Source organism: Callospermophilus lateralis, unplaced genomic scaffold (assembly GCF_048772815.1).
Source record: "Callospermophilus lateralis isolate mCalLat2 unplaced genomic scaffold, mCalLat2.hap1 Scaffold_996, whole genome shotgun sequence".
In the NCBI taxonomy this organism is placed as follows: Eukaryota; Metazoa; Chordata; class Mammalia; order Rodentia; family Sciuridae; genus Callospermophilus; species Callospermophilus lateralis.
Genome location: NW_027518165.1, coordinates 107,106 through 126,310, shown reverse-complemented (window position 1 = coordinate 126,310; position 19,205 = coordinate 107,106). Strand labels below are relative to the sequence as shown.

The following is a 19,205-nucleotide window of genomic DNA, read 5'->3' as shown; positions in this document are numbered from 1 at the left end:
ATGTTAAATAGGATTACACTTTTTAAACAATGAACTAACAAAGTTTTTGTTTGAAAATATGAGACTTAGGTGTTCAGTTCGGGATTTGACACTGAGATATGGCCCCTGCCCAGGATACACCCCAAAGGGAAAGCTGTAAACCCAAGGACCTACATGTGCCAGCCAAATAAAATAAATCTAGATGTGTGCTAAATCTCACACCAGGAATGTTGGCAATGTGAGAAAAATGATGAGACAGCATCTCTAAATTCCATCATTCCCCCATTAATGCACACAAATACATTTCTTTAATATACGACATTTTGATAAAATTATTCAACACATTGACTGTATTTTCTGCAAGGATGAGAAACAAAATGAAAAGGTCACTTTAATTGGCAACTGGAGTCCTCTGAGTGAACTCAAAAATTGTTTAATACATGTAAGAAGACAGAAATTGGGTCAACATACTTTATACACAACCAGAGATATAAAATATTGTCCTATATATGTGTAATAAGAATTATAATGCATTCTGCTGCTGTCATTTATTTTTAAAAAAATTAATAAAAAATAAACAAAAAATAACAAATAAACATTAATTAACCAGGATGTAAAGTATATATATATATATATATATATATATATATATATATATATATATATATATATATCAACTTGTAGAAAATAACTACTGATTTTCACTAGAATTTTGAGCCTTTGACAACATCATCCTTTCACAGGAATGCAGTCAGTGACCATTACCATTCATAACCCAGGTGGTTATTCGTCAGTCTCAAATTTAGTCTCAACTTTTTATTTTTCAAAATGTTTATGCAAGTGGAAGCATAAGCAACATTTAGAATTGTTTTGCCTCCATTACATAGTAAATTTAGCTATAAGTTGACAGGACTACTAATGCTATTTTCAGATTCTAACCAGTTCAGAGTGGTTTTAGATGTAATTAGTAATATATAATGCCTGGATTCCAAAAGACTGTTTAAAAGGCATTTTCATTTGGCCTCCTTTACTTTCCTCAAGAAAGAAAAACAAGAAGAAACCGGAAGAAATACTTTATATGTTGACATGCCTGAGACTGGGTTCATTGAGCGTCATCAAAACTTTTGTACTCTTCTTCTGAAGTTATGTCAAAATGAGTCTCTGCTGATAAATGAATAAATTTACTCACATTCCTTAGAACTGCTTTAGAAAGCGTGAACATCAATCCAAATAGAAAAGGATAATTGTAACACCAAAACAACTTAATATTCCCAAATATGATTTCCAATTAAGTTTAAGATTTTATGAATAATTACTGGTTTCAACTTTCCACAGTTTTTCTTATTTCTTTTTCTTTCTTTGTGTATATACCTTGGGAGTGGACCCACAAACTTATGCATTCTTGTCAAATACTCTACCACTTAGTTCTATCTCATGGCCACTTTAATTTGCAACTGGAGTCCTCTGAGTGGACTGAATGCAGCCATCCTTCAAGGCTTGGACTTCGAAGTAGTTGTGAATAAAGATGTACCCATTGGCACCCAACAAACATTGAGTTCTCAGGGAGTATTTTTTTCTTGATCCAAATCCTCAACACACATCTTATAGAGACATGACAGGATACAAGGTTCAGTGCAAACCATATTGCCAAGATTTGTATACTCAAGATCAATGAAATATGATGAGAAACAAGCTTGAAAATACACATGGAAAGAAGGGCTGATTCTGGGAAAATGTTAGCATAGAGTAAGCTGCATTCTAAGCTACACTATTGCATGGAGACCAAAGAGTTGGTGAAGAGCTTCTCAGCAAAGTGAGTGAAAGAGGGATTTTATTCAAATCCATAAAATTTCTGAACACTGAAAAGGTCCAGAGATTCAGTAATCTGTGTACCATAAACAAAAAAAGCCTACAACCTGCATGCAAATATCAGTGCAGATCTGCCTCAGACAAAGGGGGAGAGAGAAGAGGAAGTTGCATTCTAAGTTGTACCATGATGTGCCCTGCTAAGGAGAATCCTGAGATCAAAAATATTGCTTAAACTGATCTGACCAAAAGGTGAACTATGCACTGGTGCTTAAAAAGCATGCTCTTCTCTCAATGGGTGATGGGAGTGCTGAAGCCATAGCCATCCTCGGAAAGAGTGCAACAGTACTTTCTTTGATTCAGTTCCTCTAAACAACACACACACACACACACACACACACACACACACACACACATGCACATGAGGATCCTGGAAGTGCCTATCAAGGGACCTAGGTTGTGCCTGATGGAAGGTAGAAAAAACTGGTGCAGGCTAGACTATACCCATGTGACTCCAGTGAGAAGGGCAGAACCTATGTGTCTGGAAGCTAATGTTACCAGCTGAAGTGTCAGAGAAAATGACCTAAGAAGGCAGAGAAAATGTGCCCCCAGAAATGGTGTTTTTTCTGGCTACTCACCCCTCAAAAAGACAGGTGAGAGGTGAGTAGCCAGAGAGCAGGAGATAGTGAGAGCATGAAATGCTGTAGGCCCACACAGAGAAAAGTATGAAATAGGTCAGGATTTGTCTCAGAATAAAGGGATAGGTGAGGCCTAATGCCAGAGGACAGTTGAGGTAGAGGAAAGGTATAAAGATACAGAATGAGGCTTGGCTCATGTCAGGAAATATTTCTAAGAAATTTCAGAAGGTTGACCTTTCACATTCTAAAGAGATGCATATGGTGACATTTGCATGGTAGCTAGTTCACGCCAAGGGCTGGAAATAGGGAGAATGTAATAGTATGATATGTAGGGGAAACAATTCAGAATTGAGGGGATATTCCCAGAAACACAGAGGAGTGATCATTTTCTGTGACTACTGATGACATTGTGAGGAAAATCCTCCCACCTCTTTGGGAAAGCCACCTTACATGTGAGAACACTGGTAGCATTTCAAGTGTCTTAACATTGTTTTCCCTGGAGTGTTGTAATGTAAAACTTACCCAATTTGACTGTATTTTCTTTCACCTTGCCTAATCCTTTCAGTGGAAGTGCCTCTTTCATTGGGATGGGCTCGGTGCGCTTAGAAAGAAGATAGTACATAAAGAGTGTATTTTTCATTGACTACAAAGTTAATTATTTAGAATAAATATAGAAATTTAATTACCTTTCTAAAATCAGATGAATCCCTAAAGGCTGAAAAACAAAAGGGGTATATAACCAAGCAAAGTTGAAGAGGACAAAACAACTCATACATTATAGATGCCTCCACATACATCTGAGGTCCATGGTTCAGCTGTGCTAAAAATTAGGCTATATCCTGGGTTTCTGTGCTGGCTGGTTTGGCTGACAACAATCATGTGACTAAAATCTGCCAAAGGAATTTTGTGAATAGGTTTTGTGAAACATGCTATTCATTTCACAAACCTGAGATTATTTGTCCAATGATCATAAATAAAACAGACAAGGAAATATATACCAATGCAAAGATACAGATTGATGGAGAATCCAACAATCCTCTAGTGGAGAAGCAAAGAAGGTCCCTAAGAGATTCAATGGCAAAGGTGAAGTAAAAAAAAACAAAACAAAACAAAAAAAAACAGCCATAGAACCTATCTTACTGAAATACTATTGAAAACATTTAATCTTTATAATTTTAAGTATGTGTATATTTACTGCATTTGTCCTTTCATTTTTGTTTAGTAAGGCCAAAGCTATGTTCAGATCCCAGGGAAATGTTAGGTTCATTTCTCAACAAAGATATATGAAGGAGTCAGTTGAAATACATATTTTGACACTGAAAGCTATGACACTTATTGTTTGTTTCTTATATTCAGGTGGGATGCTGGTTCCTCTTGTGCATCCTCTATTCCTGTATTCTCTGGTTTAAACAGATTAGATTTTCATGATCCCCTTGTGTGAGAACAGATAGTTTCCACATCTAAGAAATAAGGTTTAATTGGTTTAAACTTTTGAGACATAAAAATTTAAAGGGAAAGTTGAAATGGAAGAGCACAGCTTTATCTGATAACAATAATATATTATTACACACACAAACACATGCATATATGACAAAGATTTGGAGTATTCAAAGAGTAAACTGTATAAAGAGTTCTGTTTACAAATGAGTTTGGTTTGGTGTGACTTGCCAGTGTTTTAAGTGTGTTCATAAAAGGCCAGGCATATCAAAAAATTATAATTAGCTTTTGAAGGATGAGGATGTAGCTCAGTAATGAAGTGAATTTCTAGAATGCCCATGATTAAAATTTTATTTTCAGGCAAATAGGAAAAAAATACAGAAAGTAATTATGTAAGGAAAAAAGACAGAGAGGGAGGGAAGGGAGTAGAAAGGAAAGAAGAAAGGAAGGAAGGAAGGAAGGAAGGAAGGAAAGAAGAAAGGAAGGAAGGAAGGAAGGAAGAAAGGAAGGAAGGAAGAGAGGAAAGAACAGAAAGAGTAGAGCTGTCATTAAAAATCACGAATGATTCTGAAATGTAATTTTCCTCCTCAGAATGACTCAATTTAAGCCACAGCAAGCAGTATGTCTGATAGGTATGGAGAAAAGATGGTCATGGCTGGAATCTTTCCGCAACTTACAAGCCCCTCATGATTCAAATGATGGACAAGTTACAATCACTCACATATTGTGAAAGATAGATATACTGATAGCCCCTGAATTGCATGCTCTCAGTTTCCCCATCATTCCCTCCAAGATTATCCAGCTATCTTATTTTGTTTCTTCCACATTTCTCCTTCCCAGGAACTTTTCAAAAGCAACATCTTGATCTCTGGTCTTGATTCTTTATATTTTTCATTTTGTCTATGAATTATCCCCACCATTTCTTTTTTCATTTCTTTTCTTTTTTTAGTTGTAGATGGACACAATGACTTCATTTTATTTATTTATTTGTTTGTTTGTTTGTTTGTTTATTTATATGTGTTGCTGAGGATAGAACCCAGTGCCTCATGCATGCAAGGCAAGCACTCTACCACTAAGCTACAACCCCAGTCCACCACTCTTTCTTACTTCCCAATTTAAGGATTAGACCTAAGAAAAATAAATTCTATACTTTGAGTTCTTATCACTTGCCAAGAGACAAGATCAGAATAAAAACTACATGTATGCAATAACTTTATTACATTTGATGTTCCAGTGGCTCTGCATTTAGTTTTGCTAAAAGGAAATCCTTTCCTGAACTCGTTACATGGTGGCCGGCAGATAGTGATTACTGGAATCACCTTACATGGAAGAAAACATAGATGTGCAGGCCAGGTCAGTCAGAGTATGCATTTTGAATAGGGATTCCCACAGATGATCTATTAGAGTCCGAGAGTCTGGGTCTGCACTTACTCTGCTTCTCATTTCCCTGCCTTCAAATGCCTTACAATAATAGAGCCAGTTTTCCACACAATCATGTTCCCAAACCTGAACGATGAGAAGAAGTCCTTTCTCCTTCATTTACTCACTGTATTCTCTCTGCTTTTCTCAGTGTCTATTCTCCCTTCTCCTTTCCAAATTGTCCAAAGAATATTTTAAAAACCTATGAATTTAGGTATCAGTCCATAACAATTTGCACATTTTTCCACTTCCCATACTTCTGTGTCTGCCATCTGTGCTTCATCCCAGGTAGTGGCAAGAATGTCTATGATATATGCATTTTTATTTTTTATTTGTTTTAATTACAATATTGTTTTATATAAATTTATGACACATGGATTTATGAACATTTCACTTAAAAAGAAAATAAACTTCCTTTCTTCATGATCAGTTCTTCACATGTCAATTCCTTTCTAATGACAACTCAGAAATGAGTGGTGAGAAAAAATATTCACACCTTGAGTCATTTGCACAAATGGAAACTCCCATTTTCCTTCCACATTTTGAACAGGTGGTCTTTTTATTCTAGTACATGACTGAAATTTATCAGCCTTCATGGCTTCTTTTCCCTTCATTTACTCGCTGCACTCACTCTCTCTGCCTTCCCCAATGTGTATTCACCCTTATCCTCTCTACTTCACAATTTCCAACTCCCCTATGATGTATGCATGTCTTGTATTTCATTTTTCCAAGTATTAGAATAAATCAGCACTCATGTTAGAAATCAATATTCTGTCCAAAGAATTGCGTAGAGTATGTAGTTCTTACCATGGACATGTCCATCTGCTTTCTCTTTTGCTATATAATGTTTCTCTCCAGATGAGTGAGAAATGCACATCTGTGGACCACCCTCAGAAAATACCTGCAAAATAAAGGACCCCAATGAGCTGCATGAAAACTTAACTATCACTCTTTTAGACATCACCCAAATTTTGGTCTTGAAAGCAGCTAACTAAAATGTAGATAAGGACAGTCATATTTTCCACAGGGCAACCTAGAATTTGTGCTTCAGATGAAGCTGAACTCTTGTCTTCCAATGGCTCCTGATTTGGTAAAAGCAGGATGGATATCAGAAAAGGTATTCCCTGAAAATTAAATAACATAAATGCATGTATTCTAAGCATGTAAACAACCATATATCACAATCCCACAAGATGAGAATGCATTAAATACTTAATTAAACATTTTTGAGAAATATAATTAATATTATGTTGCATTACATGTTTTAATTAACAGACTTATGAGACTCAGTGTGATAAGAGATTTGGAATTATGTGATGTTGAGCAGGAATAAGACTTTATTGGACTTGCCTCATTTTGGTCATCACAGTCTCACAGGATCTAAAGAGCTTATAGTAAGTGTTTCACTGAGAGAAAATCCAGTTTAATAAAATGACAAAGTAGGGTGAAGAAATGTTTCTATCGTACTGTTAGAAAGCAATACACAGGATCTGGGTAGAGTAAACAACATGTTCCTCTGAGAGAGAACTAAAAAGTACACCAATGAAGAAAAATGACAGCACAAAAATGTACAGCACTTCCTGACTATTTTTCAGAGCTTGAGTCATATTGGCTCCTGTGTGCATTCTGGATAACAAAAGAGCAGCTATGGAAAAAAGAAAACCTGGAGAGGCACCATAGAGAGCCTCAGACCAAATGAAACCTAGAATTTTGGCTTTTAGAATAGTAAATGAATTCAAGGATTTCACCAGTCATCCATGGGATGGGTGTGTGAGCTATGCACATTTGAGTGTATGAGAAAAACTGGTCTGAAATTGCTGTCTGATTAGGATTTGCATGTATGTGTGTCTTTTCACTAACTCTGCCTGTGATACCCACAGAACACCTGAGATGGGTGTGATTTTCCATGTTTATATGTAACTAAAACTGAGCCACTGGGAATGACCATCTTTTACCATAAATGTACTCAATGACCATCACCACTATATATGTTCATTAATTAAAATGGTTATTAGCAAAACCACTAATTTTAACTTTTTCATCATTTTCGGGGGTTAAAAAAATGGAAACCCAAGTAATATTCAGAAAAAATTCTGCCCGAATCACGAAAATAATATTTATCTACATGTTATCCTGAATTTTAATGCTATTTTAAGATTCACAACCAGTTAAATTCTATTAGGTTTCAATATTAAATTATCATCTTTACATTTCAAACCACTGTTATGAAAGGTAATCAAATTTGCCCATATTGACTTTCTTAAAACAAGGAATACAGTAAGAAATCAGAAGTTTTAAAAAACATATCTGAGTGAACACACCTGTGGCTGCTTATTTTTGGTATCATCAAGACCTTCCTCCTCTTCTTCAGATGATGAGAACCAAAGTGGTTCAGCTGAAAAATCAATGTATATTTACGTAAACAACTTAGAATATTTAGAGAGAATGATAGTCTGCCAAAAATAAAAAGTAATAATAAGCTTGAATTTTAGGTGCTATTACCTCTTTAACTGTTTATTGGTGGGGTATACTTGTGTGTACTCAGTATTTGCAACATTGGCAAGAGCTCTGCCAGAGTTGTATATTTGTTTATTTTTGGAAACTGGGTCTCTCTAAAGTGTTTCTTTTGGCCTGAGACTTGCCATGCTCTTGTCTCAGTCTCCCAATAGCTGTGTTTAGATGTGATCCACTGTACCCAGCAGAGAATTTTTTTTAGGGAATGTTTTTAGTGGCATAAAACTTCAACAGTGTACCTGAGGAGACACTATGTATCACCAGGTTTAAGAAACAAGAATATCTCAAAGGTATATCCACTCAAGATGAATGAAAATTTGCAGAATTAAATTTAAAAACACTATAGAAATGTGGGGATTCACACAATTTGGTATTCTCTTCCCCATAACAGTAACTTTTAAAAACAACTATTCATCAGTAGTCATTTCCACAGTGACTTAGACTCTCTCTACTGTTATCAATGAACATCTTGCATACGCAATGTTTTTCTACATTACTCTAAAAAATGTTTTCTTCTGTAAGACTTAGTCTGTTCAGTCCTGCATGATTATCAATCTCCTTGTCATAAACTGCTTTTTACCCACTTGAGGTATCTCAGCATTTCAGCCACTGTTCAACTGGATATCTACCAGTTGACTTGTAAATCACTTCTTCCCCTGTCTAGCCCTTTGGCTCCTGAAATTGAGAAGACCTCTTTTATATCACCTTAGCATCAACAGTTTATTTGAACCAAGAATTATTATGTTCCCTCTGAGAATAGAGTAAAAAGGTGCCAGGAATAGTGGCTTTCCTAGAGCTAGGATTCAGCAGAGATTAAAGGAATGAGGTTACCAGTAAGAGGCAGAAAATGGGGAAAGCTTAAAAGGCTGTAGCTAGACACAGAAAGAAGCATTAAATGGGTCAGTATTTGTCTGAAAATATAGGGATTGGTGAGGAGCCATCAAGATGACAGTAAAATTACCCAGATTTCTGGGTAATTTTAAAAGCTGGCCTTTTATCTTCTAGAGAGGTTCATAGTCACATTTGTGTTGTAGCTAGATGGCTCCAAATGCTGAAGATAGGATGAGTGTGGAGAGCATATGCATGAGCGGAAATGAATAAGAAGGTGGCAGGAGTGCCAAATAGAGGGAAGCAGGCCAGAATAAAAAAAATGTTCCATGAAAAATAGAGGATATATCATTTTCTGGGACCAGTGTAGAATGAAGTTCCATTAAATAATAAAGGACAAAGCTTGGTCTCTGGAATAAGAGGCTCTGTACTGTTACACAAGGTTTCAAATGACATGTAGAATAAAACACACCAACTGTTTAAGTTCCTTGGGTTTACCATGTAATATTTGAATTTCTCATTTTTGTATGTTAAGGGACTCATTTTAGTGCTTGGGGGTCAGTTTTCTGAATCTTGGATTTACCCAACCTTCCAATGAATAAGAGAAAAAGCTTTGTGGCAGAGCCACTGCTTAGCATGCCAAAGTATCTGTTTTCAGTCCCCACCATTGAAAAGTAAACTAAAAAAAAAAAAAAGAAAAGAAAGAATGAAGAGGGAATATATAAAGTGGTTTGTGTAAGTATTTTTGAATTTACAACTCTGGGTCAATAAAAATCATAAAAGAGTAATTTCCTAAAAATACTCTTTGTTTTATAGAAAATGAATAATACAAAGAATACACAATAATACTTTGTATGGTTTAATACAGAGATAATCACAACTGATGAAGGAATAGAATCCACAGCTGCATAAAGTACAACATGGGTTCAATGTAATTATTCAATAAAGTGGGTGTTATATTAGAATTGAGATTAAGTTTTAATTGGGTCTTTTTTCACACACAATACTTAATCTCTGGGTTCAGACACATATTTTTATGTTCATGTCCCAAAATTTGGAAATTATTGGCAGCTATGCAATAAGTTTTTATAAAATTTTGGAGGAAAATAGAGCCTCATAATTTACCTAACAGGTATCAGAATTCCGGGAAATTTAATTTTAAAAATGTCTGAGATAAAGATTTTTTTAGATATCATTTTGTTGTGACTTTAAAGATATAATTTTAAACTTGTATGCCAATATAGACACTGGAATGTGTATGTATGTGTGTGTGTATGTATATTTTATATATATATATATATATATTTACCTGATTTGCATATCCTTTCTTCTGTTGTCCCCACTGTATTCTTTTGAAGAAAATACCTCCTGTCTAAGATAGGCTGTATGGGTTTGGAAAGCAGATATTAAATACGTGTTGTACATTTTATACTATACACAGTTAATAATTCAAGATAAACGTAGAAGTTTATAATTACCTTCACAACAGGATGTGTGAAATTCTGAAGTACTGAAAAGCAAAAGAGATACACAATCCACAAAACATGAACATCACAAAATCACCCACACCTTTTTGCTGAATTGACATGGAGTCAAGTTCCATGGGTTAGCTTTGATAAATAATATTTTGACATTTGGACTTCTGTGTTTGCTGATTTTTGTTGAGTACAGCAGCATGATTCAAATATATTGAAGAAAAACTACAATATTAGTTTAATTAAGCATAGAGTTCAGATTTCAAAAGTGAGATTACATTTCCAATTACCACAAATATAATAGGGAATGCACACATACCAAGTAAAGGTTTGGATTGATTGAGGGAATGGGGATATCTAATCAGAGGAGCAAAGGATAAACTTTGGGGCATAAATATATAGAATAAAAAAAATAATTTAACAGCAGGTGTGTTTAATGTAGCCTATCACAATAATTACATTAACTTTATTACAGGTATGTATCCTGTTCCTCCATTTGTCCTACAATATAGTAAGTCCAAAGTTGTGATAACCGTCAAGTGGAAAATACAATTCATTTGCATTGAGGAATGTTCTGAGAAATCATCAGCTTTGGTATACACTTATTAAAATAATCATTTTTCCATACCCATGAAGGACAGTGGTGTATCTTCTTTTAATATATCCTCTGGTCTGACCCAATCAAAGTTTCTTGATTCATTCATTTGAGAAGACATAGGAACTGTATCTAATATATAATTTTAATAAGCATAAAATATTAATATATCGTAATCCAAAGGAGAAAAGTGAACTGAAATGCAAAAGAATTATCAGACATGAATAACCTTTTATATTTCAAATTCATTAGCATATATACAAAAAATAAAAGCTTAGGTATTCAACAAATTAACCTAAAAAGTCTGCTGTTTACAAAATGAGCCTTTTCGATATAACTTCTTAGACTTTCAAAGATTTTCATAAAATATCTGTCATATCAGAATACTAGCTATTTAGAGAAAAGAACTTGACAGAGTAATTGAGTGCATTCCTAGCATGCCCAAAGCCATGGTTTCATTAAAGAAAAAAAAAAAAACTAATTGTCTTTTAAAATGCCCCATGTTTCTTAAATGCTATGTTTCTGATCTCAAATACTGATATCAATACATCCCTATACTTGGTAGTTATGGAGCAAAGGAATTAAAGTAGCTGGTTGCCCCAATTCTAATAGTTTCCCCTGCTTAAAACCATCTCTGGACCAGTCTCACTTTTGTTGGAAGGCAAATATAGTGAAACCAGCTGAAATGCATTACCTCAGTCTCCTTATTATTACCTTCAAAATTACCCAGCTAATTTTATTCCCTCCTACTACCCCCTCCCTTTGATATTCAAAAGCTATCTCTAGAACTGTAGTCTTGATTCTTTTGTTGTTGTTGTTGTTGTTGTTTAGATTATTCCCACTACTTTTTCTTCCCAATGCAGTAACTGTATCTTAAAAATACAATTTCTAGGAGCTGGGTTTTGGCTCAGTCTTAGGGCACTTGTCTAACACATGTGAAGTACTGGGATTAATCCTCAGCACTATATAAAATAAATAATATAAAGATATTGTGTCAATTTACAACTTAAAAAATCTTTAAAAAATACAATTTGGGGGCTTGGGTTATGGCTCAGCGGTAGAGTGTTTGCCTTGCATGTGCAAGGCTCTGGGTTCGATCCTCAGCACCACATAAAAATAAATAAATAAATTAATTAATTAATTAATTAAGTTATTGTGTACAACTACAAAAAATATTTTTAAAAAGACAATTTCTATGTTTCATCCATTTGTTCTTCCCCTTTGCCAACAGACATAATCAAAAACAAAGCAAGATTTATGCTCTAATTTAATATAGTTATGCCATGAACTAAGAAACAATGGCTCTTCATTTTGATTTTCTAAAGGGCAATTCATTCAACTGCTCTTGCAAATCAGAATGTAGTCTGTGGATCAAGGAGCATTGGAAGCATCTTTGAATGTATTCAGGATGTAGAACCAAAGACCTGCTGAGTCAGAACATACATTTTGTACATGGTCCCCAACATATGATTCAATAAAATTTGAGAGTTCTTATGCATGCTTAATCTTCTATCAATTCCTCTAACTTAACATGCCTATTTGATGTTTCTTTTTGCTTTGTTATTTTGTTATTGGTACTGGGGATTGAACCCATGGGTGTCTAACTACTAAGCAACATCCACATCCCTTTTTATATTTTATTTAGAGAAAGGGTTTTGCTGAATATCTGAGGGCCTCATTCAATTACTGAGCTGTCTTTAAAATAAAAATTATTTCTCCGTCTTCAGCCTCCAGAGTCACTGGGAATATAGGCATGCATCATGTGCCTGGCCATTTATTTCACCTATTTAAAATTCTCCCTATTTTGTACTCTAATTTGTAGATGTATTAGAAGTCATAATCATTCCAAGAAATGTTTTATCAGGTCATCATCAATGTGCATCTGCTTATTTTTTTTTCTTTCTTTCTTTTTTTTTGGTTGTTGTAGTCTATAGTCTTTTCTCATTCTTCACTTCCGAATTCTTCTCTCCCCTTTTTTATGTCCCAACTTTCCTCTAATTTCAGCAGGTCTGGACCTAATAACTCAGCTCCTTTAGGACCACTCCAACTTACCCTGTGGTTGCAACTTGATAAGATACACTATTTCAACTTCCATACTATCTATTATTTTCATTTCTTCCACTATTAAATCATACGAGTGCTCATGTTTTAAACATGCATTATATCCAATGATTTTATAATGAGGGGTTTTTACCTTCTGTATGTCCATTTATACCATCTTTTTCTCTTTGATGTGCATCACCAAATGAATGACCAACACTATTCTGAGGAAGAATCTGAGAGATAGTCGTCTGGTAAAATTAAACAACTAATGAATTATATGAAGATTGCCTAATCAGTATTCTAAGGAGACACCTAATTTTCCAGATTTGAAATAAATTAGATTTATAAACTAGAGAAGTACACATTAAAAATTGAAATATTTTATATCACAGTGTTATATATACTCTGCAAATCAGCCAAATATTATATTCATTCATCTACTAACTCTAAAAAACAGGATAGAAGGACAACAGAGAACTATCAACACGAGAGCTAGGGTTGTGGATCATATATATATGAGATAATGGGGTTCATTATAACTTATACAGAAATGCATATAACATATTTAGACAAATCTTACTGCCCAGTACATTTTCTATCCCTTCTGATATCCCTCCACTAATCCACCAAAAGCAGTTGTATGAGGTCAGTTTATACTAAGGGCTGCCTCCATTTGAAAATCTAAGATATTTCAATTTAAAAACCTCATAATGCATCCCAAGGTCTAAGAAAAACCTCAGTAAATGAATTCTAAAACCAATACAAGAAAAGAATTCACTAATGTCAGAGTCAAAATTATAAAATAGATAATTTTTTTAAAAAAACATAGTAATAATGAAACAAATAGTTTGTTTTTAAAATGGTAAATAAAATTGATAAACCCTTGGCCAAGGGAACTAAAAGAAAAAAGAAGATATAGATGAATAAAGCTAGAAACAAAAAGTGAAATATTAAAACAGACATCAATGAAATCCAGAAGATCTCTAGAGACTATTAGAAAACTTATATTTGAATGAATGGAAAAAATTTAGACTATTTTAAAGAATAAAATTGAAAGATAAATCAATCTAAGTGATATTAATGAAATATGTCATAAAATGTTGAATCAAATAGATAGAGGAAAACCATAGCTCAATAACAAGCAATTAAGTTGAAGCAATAATAAAAAGCCTTATGGACCAGAGGTTCAGAGTTGAACACATGGCTAAATTTTATGAGATATTTAAAGAAGAACTGATATTAATCCCCCATTACATTTAGGAGCAAAGGAAAGATGCTTCCAAAGCAATTCTGCAAAGTGTTACCCTGACTGTAAAAGTGAATATTGGACAGAACAAGAAAAAACTAGATATCAATATCCTTGAGGAACATAGTAAAAATATTCTCATAAAATCTTTGCAAACCACATTCAACAACACATAACAAAATAACATACACATCAGGCATAGTGGTGTAGATCTATACTCTCAGAAAAGCATCAGGTTGTTTGAGGAACACTGTAATTTCAAAGCCAGCCTGGGAAATTTAGTGAGACCTGTTATCAAAGTGAACAGTAAAAAGCGCTGGGGATGTGGTTCCTTCATACCAAGCTCCTGGTTTGAGACTCTAGTCACATACAAAAAAAATCCATAAAAGCTGATTTTGATCCGGGATGATTCAATACATGCAAATCAATAAAACTAATACATCACATATAGAATCAAGAGCAAAATTACATGATCTTTTAAGAAGCTGCAGGAAAAGCCTTTGACAAATTCAATGGTCCCTATGACAAAGCCCTGAGAGATTAGAAATAGGAGAATTTTATTAAAAGATAATAAAGACCAAGTATACCAAATCCAAAGCCAATAGTAAAATGAAGAAGAACATTTTCTCTAAAATCAGGAAATACACAAGGATGTTCATTGCCACCAATCTCACTAATCACAGTACTTAAAATTTTAGAAAAAGAGAAAGAAATGAAAGGGATACAAATTGGAAAGTTAAAATGTTAAATCATTTCTATATGCAAATGGTTTAGTCCAATTCTTAGAAGAACATACATAATATATTATGAAAATTTTACTTTGATGAATGGATTAATCAGAGTAACAGGATACAAAATAAACATATAAAAATAAACTGTTTGTCTATATACCATAGCAAACCTAGAGAGAATAAAGCAAGAGTAATAGCTCATTCAAATAACTTTAAAAATAGCTAGGAATAACCCTAAAAAAGAAAGTGAATTACCTCATCAAGAAAAAATACACATTGAAGAAAAAAAAAAGAAAACAATAGGAAGTAAAAAGATCTGCTATGTTCATAGAGAAGCAGAATGAATATTGTGAAAATGGGCATAGTACCATAAATGAATTATAGATTCCATGTATTCCCATTCAAATTCAAATGGTATTGTTTGCAGAAATGGGGGGAAAATAACTAATTCTAAATTTGTATGGAAGAAAAACAAACAAACAAAAAAATACTTAGACAAAGTGATACTGATCAAAATAGAAACAATGGATAAACCACAATGCCCAATTTCAAAATATAAAACAGAGTCATAGTAATAAAAACCATGGTCCTGGTGTAAAGAAAGACCCATAGAGCAATGGATAGAAAAGAAGTCAGAGAGCAAACCCACACAGGTACAGTCATGTGATACTAGGCAAAGACACCAAAAACATATTTTGGAGATAAGACAAACAACATTTAAGAAATAGTGTTGGAAAAACTAGATATCCCTATGTAAAAGAAGAAACCTAGATGCCTATTTTCTAACACTGTACAAGAGTTTATTCAGAAAGGACTAAAGACATATGTACCAGACTAGAAGGTTTACAAATACTAGAAGAAAATATATGGAAAACACTTCAGTATGTAGGCAATAACTTCCTGAATAGAGCCCCCTACAGCTCAGAAAATAAGAGCAACAATGGATAAGAGAGGGTGCATCAAACTGAAAAATTCCTGCATAGTAAATGAAAAACAAAACAGTAAGAAGTGGTAGACTCCAGAAATGGAGAAAAGCTTTGTCAGCTATTCTTCTGACAGAGGATTAATATCCTAAAAATATTACTGCAAATATCTTAACACCAGAAAAACAAAATATTTTCAATAAATGAGCAAATGCACAGCTACTTCTCAAAATAAGAGATACAAATGGCCAACACTTCAGGGAAAAAAAAAACCCATAACATCTTTATCAATCGGGAATATGCAAATCAAAACAACATCAAGCTCCCATTTTCCACCATTCAAAAAAGCAATCATCAAGAAGGCAAATAATATTGGGAAGATGAGGAGAAAAATCTCTTACTTGTAAATGGCAGGAACATAAATTACTATATCACTATGGAAATTCATATAAAGGCTACTCAAAAACTAAACAGAACTACTTTATTATTCAAATATACTACTCAGTACTCACCAGAAAATATTAAAGTCAGCTTATTTTAGAGATATACATATGCCCATCTTGCCATGACACTATTAATAATAGGCAAGTTATAGAATCAGGCTAAATTCTAGTTAATAAAAGAATGGATAAAGAAAATGTGGTATATATAAACAAGGAAGATTTCTATGCATAGAGAACAACAAAACTAAGTTAATTTTAGGAAAATGAATAAAACAGGGAAGCATAATGTTAAATAATATAAGCCAGACTCAGGAAACAAGTATCATATATTTGTCTCACATGGAAAACTAGAGGTGGAAATGTTCAACATAAAAATAAATGAATAATAAATTTTATCCATTAGCTCTTCATAACTGAAATAAAATTAAAGTAATTTCAAAAACAAAAGATATCATTTACATTTTTTAGAGATAAACAACATTTCAGAAATAGTGTTGGAAAAACTAGATATCTGTAGTAAAAGAAGAAACATAGATGCCTATTTTCAAACACTGTACAAGAGTTTATTCAGAAAGGACTAAAGACATATGTATTTTAGCTTCTCCAGGATATTTGCAAATATATTTCCTAACCTGGAATAGTTCATAAAAATAGTAGTGTTTTACAATAAACATTAAAGTAAGTAAATACAGAAACATCTAAAATTTGAAATTTCAAAATTTGACATAGAATTTATATATTTTAAGAAACTATAATGGAAAAACAACAATTCTGAAACTAAAGTATTACCATACAATTATTGAGTGTTTCTGCTTCCAGAACTGATTATTACTTTGCACACACCATTTATTCTTTGATTAGATTAAGAGTAAATATTTAGAAAATTTCATTACCTCAAATTTCTTTAGAATTTTTATTGGTTCTTTTCAGTTGTACTTCAAAATAGAAGCTATATACTAGAATATAATTATAAAAGCATAGAATTTAATTTGTTCTAATTCAGGACCTAGTACTTCCTTCTGTTCTTCTAATCTTTCTGCTATTTACTTATAGTTTTTTTTTTTAATTACTGTAACTTTTAGTGGAAAGACTAAAAGTATGGATATGCAAGTCATTTTAATACAAGTATTAAGATACAGATTCTAGATTTCTGGGTTGCCATAATTCCTAATATTACTTTAGTATAAATATGGAGCCACGGAAAGAAATAGAGAATATAGGTCTCCTCAAATGCTATGATACCAAAATATCAAGGGTTCAAGTAAAAAAAAAATGTTATGTGCAATGTATATTTTATATTCCAAACTAAAGGCACCAGGGAAATTCCACAATTTTATAAAAAATTAATTCAGGCATGAGTATTGTAAGTCATATAAGAATGATTTAAAAACCACAGTAATGAAAACTGATACAAAAATTCCTTGAATAAATATTATATTTCCTCTACAGTTAGAAAGCTGTTTCTAATGCAATTTTTCTTTCACTATGTATTTCACAGCCCATTGTTACTTCCAGCCCCAAGGATCCCCAAGTAAATGAGAGAACAGTGATACAAAAAGCATTTTTTTTAAAAAAAATCAACATAATTCTTTAAAATGGATTCTTAGCGAATATTCATAAAATATATAAAAATATAGCTAAATTTTCAGCATTAACATCTTAAAACACAAAATTCAGAGGAAGAACATGAGGTTATTTACAAAAGATCACTTTACCTTAATAGGAGCTTCATAGCTGTCCTGAACCATTGCAAACAATGAATCACCGGAGTGTGATTTTTTGATAGATCTTTAAAGCAAAAATGTATAACAAAAATGGTGAATAGTTTTCTTTTTAAAATAAACTCTGTTTAATTTAAGGTATAACTTATTAAATGGTGTTTCTAGATTGATTAATTAAAATATGACCTCCAATTAAAAAATAGCTTGTGTTCACCTCTTTTTGACTCTACTGCTGTGAATCTATAAAATATTCAATATAGATATTAAGGCACTCTTAGTTCCAATTCAGATAAATAGCCAATAAATGAGCAGAAACAAATAATAATTTGTTCTTGCAAATTGCCTGTCTTGAAGGCTGAATTTAAAACCCAATTAATGGCAGACATTTCTTTTTCACCTGAACTGAAACAAACTTCTGGTAACACAAGACAAGATAACAAGAGTCACAGTTCTCTCTCGTGAAAATCCAGGAGTCAAATACTAAGCAATGTTGTTCTTCAGCATGGAAATCACCAATAATAATACACTATTTATTCCCTCTACCCACAAATAATGCACAGAGTTCTCTGGAACTTTAAAAATTATTGAAAGTTAAAAACTGAATATATATGTTATTTAGAATACCATTGTCAGAAACATTGAAATAAATTATAAAATTGATTTTTCCTCTATAGGTCTCACTTTATTCAGGTCCTCATAAACTAGCAAGCCCTTTAAAACCTTTACAAGCACTAAGACACCTGGGGTGGGGGGGTGGAAGACTGCCAGAAAAGCAGAGTCTTGGTATTTGTACCTCTGTTTCCCTAGCTATTATGTAAATACCCTCCTTCCTCTGGGAATCCATTTCCCAGTCACTCATCTGCAAAACTCAGTGGCAGTCTCTAAACTTGAAATCTACATCCCTTGAATATTCAGATTCCTGACACAAGGTTAAACTAAATGGAGTCTTAATCATTGGCCTGTCTGAATACCTTTCCAACTACTCAACTGAAGATTTGTAATAACTTTCCCTGCCAATCACTCCTTTGCCCAGCACTACATGTACATTTTAAGGACATCAGCAATTTGGAAAGAAAGTGAAGGTGAATGAAAATCTGTTTTGTGCCACAGATTCATGTATTCTAACAATTTCCACAGTCTGTTTCACTAGTCTCTAATCCATTCTTGCATCGCAGAGATGAAAACAGGCAAAATACAAGCTATTAAGACTTCCTCTAAATTTTGTATTAATATGCCTTTATAGAGAGCTTTTAATATTCTGTGTCCTTCATTCCTGTTTTGTGCTCATCAAACTAATCATAAACCCTAACATTTTGGTCTCTTTTTTAAAATGCTTATTTTTACCCAATACAGTGTTGTTACTCTGGGTGAGTACTTTTATAGCCCTTTCCTTCCCTAGTTAAATTT

The 19,205-nt window shown here is 33.3% G+C and overlaps 1 pseudogene; it reads right to left on the bottom strand.

Moving 5' to 3' along the window:
* The window catches only part of LOC143641367 (cTAGE family member 15-like), a 113,063-nt pseudogene that overhangs the window by 54,818 nt on the left and 39,040 nt on the right, over positions 1-19,205 (bottom strand).